Here is a 10,340-nt window from a genome sequence, read left to right on the forward strand (position 1 = left end):
GCCGTCTTTGGGATATCCTCCTCCCTTACCCTTAACTAATGTAACCTGATCTCAGATCTATCTTAGAGAAACAACAAGAACCCCTCAATTAATCAAACATATCATCTATACGAGGCATTGGGTACTTGTTCTTAACAGTTACCTAGTTCAACTTTCAGTAATCAATACAAAGTCGCAACGCTCCATATTTTTTCTTAGCAAAGAGAGCTAGTGCTCCCATGGTGAAGTACTTGGGCAGATAAAACCCTTATCTAACAACTCCTGGAGTTGAATCTTTAACTCACTCAACTCAACAGGTGCAAACCGATACGATGCCATAGAAATCGGTGTCGTGCCAGGCACTAAATCAATAGAGAACTCGATCTCCCGGTGAGGTGGTAAACTAGTAAGGTCCTTAGGAAAGACAGCGGGGTATTCACAAACCACCCTTGGCAACTCAACCCGGACTTCATCACACTTACCACTCAAGAAGCTAGCAAGGACACAACTAAGTTCACTCCACCCATACGGATCATATACCGGTGATAAGACCCTATCCACCCGGTCTACCAAGAAATAAAAGCAATCATCGCTCAAGATACATACAGTAACTTTCTGACGGTAGCAATCTATAACAGCCTCGTATGACAATAACCAGTTCATACCCAAAATAACATCAAAACTAGTCATGTCAAGCAATACAAATGCAAATGGAAGTCGATGACCGGCGACTTCTATGTCACAACCCCAACACCCCTGTTTTAGAATAACTTCACCACCAATAGGTGACTCTACACAAATAGGAGATGCTAACTGTGCTAACTCCAATCCCAAAATTGATGCAAATGCAGATGAGATAAAAAAATAGGATGCACCCGTATCAATCAACACATTAGCAATTGAATTACAAAACAAAAAGGTACCTCTCATTACAGATGGAGCTAGTACAAGATCTGGAGCGATAACAGCATACACACACCCTATCGACCTCTGATCTACCTGCTCACCCCTCAAAACATAAGCCTACTGTACGGATTAAGCTGAAGAGGCTTCCTGATTGGCCCTCGGGCCTGTGCTGACTATGCTGGCTGGTGACTCTAAATCTGCCTCGAACCAGACGCACCAGATGTGCCACCCAACTTAGGGAAAAATCTTTTCAAGTGCCCCACCTGCCCACACTAATAACAAGTGGGTGGCTGCCCTCTACCCTGACTCTAGCCATGAGAACAAGCTGAAGACGAAGCTACTCACTGCCCTCCTCCTCTCTGTGAGCAAGCAGGAGACTTGTGGCCCAGCTGACCACACTTAAAACAAGACCTCGACTGCACTCCTTGGGACTGCTGAGGGTTAGAACCCCTCTATCTTTTACCATCCCTCTGACTATCCTGACTCCTCCTGGAGACCCTCATCCTCTCCTCTTGTCCCTAACAGTGGGAGGAAAAAACTTGTCTTGGAAAGCGCTAACAAAAGCCTCCCAAGTCCCTCCAATGTGCCCACGTGCATACTTCCACCACTGACCCGTATCTTCCTTCAGCTGGAAAGACGGCAAGGTCACCCTCAACTGGTCGTCCTCGATACCAAGCATCTCGAAACGTCTTCACTATCTGTTCAAGCCACTCATCTGCCTTCAGTGGCTCCTTAAGATCGCTTAAAAACTTGTCCGGGTTCGACCAGAAAAACTCCCTCTTTAGGAAAGATGGCCCTGCCTCAGCAACTTGGGCCTGGACTTGGTTCTCAGCTCTAAGAATGTCTATAGATTCCCTCAATGCCCCAGCCATTTCGCGGGCTAAGGCGCTCATGGCCTACTGACCAACTGGTTCGGCTACGTTGGCCTGACCAACTCCCTCCTCCTCTGCCAGGATATTATCCGGTATGGGCATCTCGTGCCTACCACCACGACCACGCCTACCATCACGACCACGTCCTGACATCCTAATAAAGGTAACACAAGAGATTAGTACATTCACAAAGTGCCAAAGCTAACTCACTCGGGTCCTAATGCGTTGGACAACAATAATTCACTCCGCATAAGTACATAATCACGTAAACATGTACGAATTTCCTTCCTAGATAATGACTGTCCCGCAGCGTTGCTAGATTTCCAATTAGAAACAACAGTGATCAAATGCTTCTAATGAGACTTCCAGAAACCCGTAGACCCAATCAATATCTCAGGAACCAAATCCCATACCCAAATAATCACATAAGCATGTTATCATACAAACACAAATCATTCGCACTTAAGTCTGTAGTAAGCAAGACGAACCCATTATGGTACTAACCACTTCCCACGTACCTGAAGTATTCAAACCCGGTACGCTTTGATACCAAGTTGTAACGCCCCCAAATAACACAATAAATACAACCTAGAACATTTGTTAATAGTTACATAAATCAGAGTTAATAGTCCTTTCATTATATAAGGTTAATGATACAAAAGATTTTAACATGAATAAGTGCCTTATCGGCTTACACCTTTCCAAGTCTGGACTTGGTTACAACAAAAATGGGACTAGCCCTTACAAATAAAGCCCTTTGGCTATACAAAATACATAGTCAAAACAAGAAGCTCTTGCTTCCCAAAAGTCTCTCCAATGCTATTGCCTTGGTGGAGGCATGTCATCATTTCCTAAAAATGTTTTTCCCAAATAAGGTGAGCCACAACCCAGTAGAAATAATCTAACACAGTATATGAGGTTTAACGAAGATATAAGTGCGGTGTGCATATACAATGCCAAGGAATAAACATACACATTTTATATAGTCATAAAATGCTAAGATCATATTGAATTACATTTTTTCTTCAATTCATTTCAATGTATGAGTCAATTCCTTTATTTTTCAATAACGCAAATGAGACTACAAGTCAATGGTTCAATAATTTCACAATCAACATACAAACACTTCTAATTGCCATTTTATGAATATTTCATCCGCGGGATCGGCACCCATGTATAGTTTCAAATCGCCATTTTATGGATATTTCGTCCACAGGATCGGCACCCATGTATAGTTTCGAGACTTTTACCCAGGACACTTTGGCCAACTTAATTATAATGGAGTCCATCTCTTTTATCTTCCCAAACAATGGAGTCCATCCCTTTTCTCCTCCCAAACAATCATACATATGCAATGTATTTAAACACATAATCACACATATGGAGTACATCCCTTTCTCCTTCCAAATAATTATACATATACAATGTATCAATGATAATCAACCATGGACTAGTTTCAATTCACCTAATCCATATGCAATTTCTACAAGAAGCAAAGCTATCCTCCACCGATAGCCCAATACAAATATTCTAAATAGGCTCAAGACAGATAATTTATCCAAAATTTTTAGGGTGTGAAGCATTATATTTTCAATTCCATCATCCATTTCTATACTCACTCAATCCCATATTTGCAAAACTAATTTCAACTATTTATACAAAATAGATATGATAATCAATTTATGGCCAAAATCCCTCTTCTCAAAATACCCATCCAAATACCAAAATCACCCATTTTGACATAGCATGTCTTCATTTTCAAACCCCATGTTCATTTATTTCATTTCCACCACAAACCCCTCTTTCACATTTCACCCAAACCCTAGGTTTGACTCAAAATACTCCCAAATCCCACCATTGTTACACAACCACAAATAACTAGGTTAAAAATCATAACAAAGTGTAGAAAATCCCTACCTCAAAGAGAGAAGATGAGCCACGCAAGGATGGAACTTTAAAAATGCTGAGATCAACTTCTAATCGGATGAAAAAGAAGATCTTGAGGAGCTCAATCTTTTTACCAAAGGAGAGGCTCTCAACTTTAGGGTTTAGGATGAAAATATATGAAAAAGTGATGGAAAAAGTGATGTAAAAAGTACTTTTCGTAATCTAATATACGCGCAGTCTGCTCGAGCGGAAGAGTTGACACTTGAGCGTCAGACACAACAATTTATTCCGCTCGAGCGCAAAAAGGGACCTGTTCGAGCGCGGAATACACACGTTCAGTACTTTTGTAGACAAAAGACAAACCGCTCGAGCGCGAAAAAGGACACTCGAGCACGAGAAAGGATGCTCGAGTGCCCACTCACTCGAGTGTAGGAAACGCCGCTCTAGCGTAGAAAACACTCTCCAGTATTTTGCAGACGTACAAAGTATTGAGTGTTTGCAAAACCCGCTCGAGCACAAGAAGGCCCGCTCGAACGGAAGACCAAAATTCTAGGCAACACAGGTTTGGAAAAACAAGTAACTAACCTATTTCAAATGCACAACCATAACCCAATAATCAAAATAAAGGGAAGACAAGGGAAATAAGATATGAATCACTATTCGAAACCATACTAACCCGAGTCTGAACTACCCAAGTGACGGTTGAAAACTGGAATCGCTATAATTTTATTTATGACAGACAAAATATAAAAAAATTATATATAATTATTATATTTTTAATAAATAATATATTATTTTATACCGTGCATAGCACGGGTGACATGCTAGTAAAATATTACAAAAATTTATATCATTAAATAAAATAGATGTAAATTATTGATGATAGTAAAGCAATTGTATCACTATAGGTCAAGTACATCCCAACTAGGTTGGCACCAACTAGCCTACCAATCATTTGCATTATACTCCACTTTAATAATCTGATACCAAAAAAAATAAAAAAATAAAAAAATGAAATGAAATAATGAAAAACAAATTGTTGATCAATCATCGAAGGAGGCAGACAATTCATTCGCGTTGCCTGAGGATATGTCATCCAAATCGCTTTGAATTCTCTCATTTTCACTATAATTTTGTCTTCTCATAAGTGCATGCATATGATCTTTGGATATCATCAGTGCATTAACTATTTGGGGTAAAAGTCTACTGCGGTAATTGCTCAACATCCTTTCAACTGCACTAAAAGTTGTTTCCGAAGCAACTATAAAAATATGAACGGTTAGTATATCACAGGCCATATGTGAAACCACAGGTCACATAGTTTTATTTTGTTTCCACCAATCCAAAATGTCAAAATTATTGAAATCATCCACTGATGGGCTTTTAAAATAACATTGTAGTTAGAACTACTTACGCATGTATGTTGAGATATTCTTCTACTTTTTATTGTTGAAAAAACACTTAATCTTATGTCTCAAGCTGAGGCTGTTGGTGTAGTGTGTGCAGGTGTTTTTACAGATGTAGCTTCCTTGTATTCTTCAAATAATGTTTTGCATGTTCGCATAATATGGGCAAATTATTTTTGACCTGCGAAAATACGTTGTACAAATTCTTCTAAACTAATTTTTTTTTACACCTAAGATCAATTATTATGGCTAAACCTAAAACATGAGGCAATTGAACAAAATGTTTATCAATTTTTTTATTACAGTAATAATAGTTACATAATATTTGTCAAGCCCCGTATTTTATTACTTGGATAACATTACCAATATTCATTAATTAAGTCAATTTACAAATGACAATTCATCCTTTGATGAAATGATGAATAATTAAATATACATGTTCCCTCTCGTGATACAATAATGTCATTTATATACAACTAGAAGAAATTCCCTGAGGCTTACAATAAATTAGAAAGTGCTGCGCTTTACAAAGCATAGAACTCAACCAAAAAAACAATTAAAAGAACTACGACTCATCACCACATTGTAACCATGCCAAGTTGTTTGATCCTCAAATCCGAAAACATTCCCTGTACATATGTACAGGTAGGGGGTGAGCAAACCACTAGCTCACCAAACAATCTCATATTATAACGTTAGAATATATGCGGGTACAAAGATAGTCATACATATACTTAAAATCATACCATGTCAAAACCATACGATTCTATTACATCATCTCTTAAATTCAATTTATTTAATTAACCACAATTAGCTAACTTAAATAAATAAACATGCTTCAATAGTAACAGGACATACTTTTTCAATTTATTCAATTATCTCATTGTCAATTGAATCAAATAATTAAACAATTCATAATGGCATCTAACAAAGCATCAAATACATTTTATATAATCTTATGAGATGAATACGTATGCTATGTCATGTTCAAAATACTTTTCTCATTTTTTAAAAATCTTGTGCACAATGCCAATTTGAAAACATATTAATCCAACAATTTCAATAAAATTCAAAAGTGGTAAATACGACTCAGGTAATCCCTAGGTTGGCGTCTGCAAGAAAGCATATCGAGCACTACCAAATCCCCACTTTATCGGCCTCTCATCGGAAGGCACATGGTACCTCATCCGCGCGTGTTTTCGGTCTTTCATCATGGACACTCAGGCCAACGTAAACCAATATCAAACTACACCCCCTATCCGGACTTACCAACGTATTTATCCAAAACAAATCCAAATGATCTTGTTTCACAAAAATAATTCCTTTCTCAAAACAATAGTTTTCAATTGCAATTCGAAATCCATGATAACAATGAAATGGAATGGCAATGCAATATGTAACAATGCATTAGAATAATTTTAATTTCAATTCCACCACACAATGCTCCATTGTGATCAATTTCCATATCGCTATCAATGTAATATCATGATACAATCCTAAGAGATAATATAATAATGTCAATGTTCATGTATTTACCACATGCAAATCAACAACTTCCAACTTAGTCTTTTCAAGACAATTCAACAATATTCTTTATACACAACAAACTTCCAAAATCAAATATTTTCTTTTCTTTCCAAGAATCTCCTCATTTAAGTACCAACATGGAAATCCTCTACCAGATACCAAAATCAAAACTTTTAAACAATAAGTTCATCAATAGCAATAACATATAATACCAAGGTGGGTTCAAGGTTTCATCAATTTCTAACTCACATACTTTATCAATGAAATATAATTACAATCTTTCCAAAACTCATCCCCATCCCAAACATTAAATATAATCAAATTCTCATTTTTCTCATGGAAGTGAAATCTTGGGATCTTCAAGTTCAATCATAATTCTCAATAAGCATAAGTGAATATTCTAACACTTAATCAATTATACCAAAATCTTCTTTTGACTATAATTATAAAATATAGCACGAGTGTTCACTTTCCAATTATCAACATCCACCCCATCAAATTAAACCAAGGAAAAATAATAAATAAATAAAAGTTTTGATAATTCATTTTTGTTTTAATCCAATTCATTCATTTGCTCCTAACGAGCTAAAATCATATTATATTCTTTTCTTGTCAAAAACTGCCAAACAATTCAAATATCTCATAAAAATTTTAAAGTATGAAATTATTATTATAACATTACTCAACTAGTAAAACTAGGAACCTAATACCATATCACATCAATTTATTCTCTTATTTCTCCAAATCTCATATTTGGTCAACTTCATCACTTTTAATCTCATAATATTAAAGTTAGGAATTAAACCCAATAACACCCCTTTAATTACGAAGGATTTAAAATATTAACCAAACTAATTTAATTCATCAAATTAGAAAGTTCATTACATTCACCATCTTCCAAATTAATAACACCAAACTTAACCTCACATGTCTCATCTCTCAAATACACCCACATTTCATGCCTAGCCAATTTTTCCTAAATTACCTAATCAACATGATATTCACAACAAAAATTATGAAATATGCCCAAGAGTAACATTTTCAAGGTTGTGAGTTCAAAAGTCCACATTTCACATTTTTATTTTCACAAAAATGAACACAACTTAATCATCAACATATCATCTTTCATAAAATATCATGAATATAACACTTTTAGAGCTTTTAATCCCAAAACAACTCTATAATCTCAACATAACAATTTACACAATATTCCTCAATATCAATTTATTTTTCTCAAAAATAAATTCCAAAATCAAAGAAAAAAAAAACATTTCAACTTTATATTTCTCAAAATAAATTATCTAATCATAATATGATGTAGATACAATCCATACTACTATTACAATTTAATTTTTGAATTTTTTATAAAAAAAATTTCAACACAAGATGATTTTCCCAAATCAATCTCAAAATACTAACATTCTTAACATTTTAACATAATTTTTCTTCCAAAAATTTTCAAACAAAAATCTGAAAAAAAAAAAGTATATATGCATGCATTACCTCTTACAATGGCATATTTTCTCAAAATAACCCCAACATAGCTTTAAAGTAACAATATGAAGAAAGTCCCTACCTCAAATATGAAGAAAAACAAATCTGAAAATGCAAACATCTCCCGATCATGGATCCAAGACCACTATTGCGAAGATCACGACGAACTCTCCGACTTTCATTTACAACACTTTTGCAAAATCTCACTCTAAAAACTCCTACTCTAAGCTCAAAGTTTAAGCAACTATAGAGAAGAGAGAGAGAGAGAGAGAGAGAGAGAGAGAGGGGGGGAGGGAGGGAGGGGAGTTCAGATCCTCTCCTTGCAAGACTTACGAGCATGCGTCCTTGCAACGACTGAGATCAGCCGTTGCACATCCAACGGCTGAGATTAAAAAAAAAAAAAAAAATCCAATTTCTATTCGTTCCCGCCCGTCGCTATAGTTAGTATTATACATTCATATGAGAATCACTCTCACTCCTCAGTTTCACTCAGCCTTGCACTCCTCCCACTCACTCGTCCCCCTCCACTGAATCTACTCTCACCGGCGACCAGTCCCCCAGACGGCGGCACCGGCGACCCACTTCCAGGAACGTGGGTTCTGAGACCATAGAGGAAGCAGGTTAGTATTCGAAACTCTGAACTGAAGATGTTAGGATTGTGTGATTGAGATTGAGAAAATATGTTTTAAATTTGAAAATTAGGGGCTTCGATGTCAGATTCGAACAGAAAAAACTGGTTTGATTTGGCTTTGATTCGAATAGGGATTCGAACAGAAAATAGGGCTTTGATTTGGACTTTGATTTGGGATTGAGAAATTAGGGCTTTGATTTCAAATCTCTGAATAGGGCTTTGATTTGGGATTGAGAAATTAGGGCTTTGATTTCAAATCTCTGAAACATTGACATGAATAATAAAAATCAGTGTTCATTTAGGCTTTGATTTTGCTTTCAGTGTTAATGAGTTTGTTCTGTGTATGAAATGATAGTTGAACTAATTATCTGAGTATTTGCTTTCAGTGTTAATTAGTTTGTTCTGTGTATGAAATGATAGTTGAACTAATCATCTGATTATGGCAATATGATAGTTGAAGTAATTATCTAAGTATGGCACATTTTGGTTTAGCTGAACCATTACTTAAAATCATACATTGTAGCAATATTCAGTTAGATAGGAGGAAAGTAATATTCACTTACCTATCAAGTGGGTGAAGGAATATATTAAGCAAGTCTTTATGAATTTTTTTGCTTTTTTATGTCATCTCCTTTGTATGCTCAACCAAACTTGGGTTAGTTTGAGAGGGATAGTTATATAATGGCTTTATGGCTGTTTTTGCATTAGATGGATGGGTATTACTAATGTTTTTATGCATTTGAAGAAAAAGTTGTGTGAAAGCTAAACACATAGGTTTAGAGGAAGAATGAGAACAGAACTAGAGTACATTAAGAAAATAAAAGAATTATATGTAATTTTTCAACATTGAAGAGGATAAGGAGCTTCACCAGCATACCCAAAAAACATTAAAAATAAAATAAAATAAAAAGAAAGAAAGATAAAGAATGCCTCTTGGTTTGAAGTGCTATGCAAGTAGATAGGAAGTTCAACTTGTTGTATCCCACCACTAGACTCTCGTGTTCAAGTAATCACAAGTAAATACTCATTTATTCATAGAAATATAGATATTTTGCAAATAGTGAATCACAAAGATAGGAGCATAAATCAGGAAGTGTTGAGAGAGTAATTGAAAATGAATCACAAATATAGATATTTTGGATTAGTCTTATATAGATTGCCAAATTTTAAAAGGGTTACCTAAACTATGGTTTTTTTTGAACTACCATTTCAAAAGTCGGAGTATGGCTTTTTTTGAACTACCATTTCAAAGTTGAAATGTCCCTTTTCCTCTATGGAACTACCATGGTTCAAATATTTGTCATGTATGCAGATTTTGAAAAATGGTATCTTCCTCTAACATTAGCAACATAAGACTACAACCGAGGGTGTGCAATTGTGGAAGAACCGCTGCCATACGTATTGTAAAAATCAATGAGAATGGAAATGAAGGACGTTTGTTCTTTGTTTGCCCATCAAGATATGTAAGTTTGTAATTCTAGCTGTTTTCTTCGTTTAGTAGTCAAATTAATATTTGTCTTCTTCGACTAACTTATTCTCATGCATTGCAGAGTAAGACTCCCACTTCCCATTGCAATTACTTCAAGTTCGTGGATGAAGATGATGAAGACGTTACGTCCAGAATCCGTACGAACTATA

Source organism: Camellia sinensis, chromosome 15 (genome assembly GCF_055761805.1).
Source record: "Camellia sinensis isolate YWXY chromosome 15, ASM5576180v1, whole genome shotgun sequence".
Lineage (NCBI taxonomy): Eukaryota > Viridiplantae > Streptophyta > Magnoliopsida > Ericales > Theaceae > Camellia > Camellia sinensis.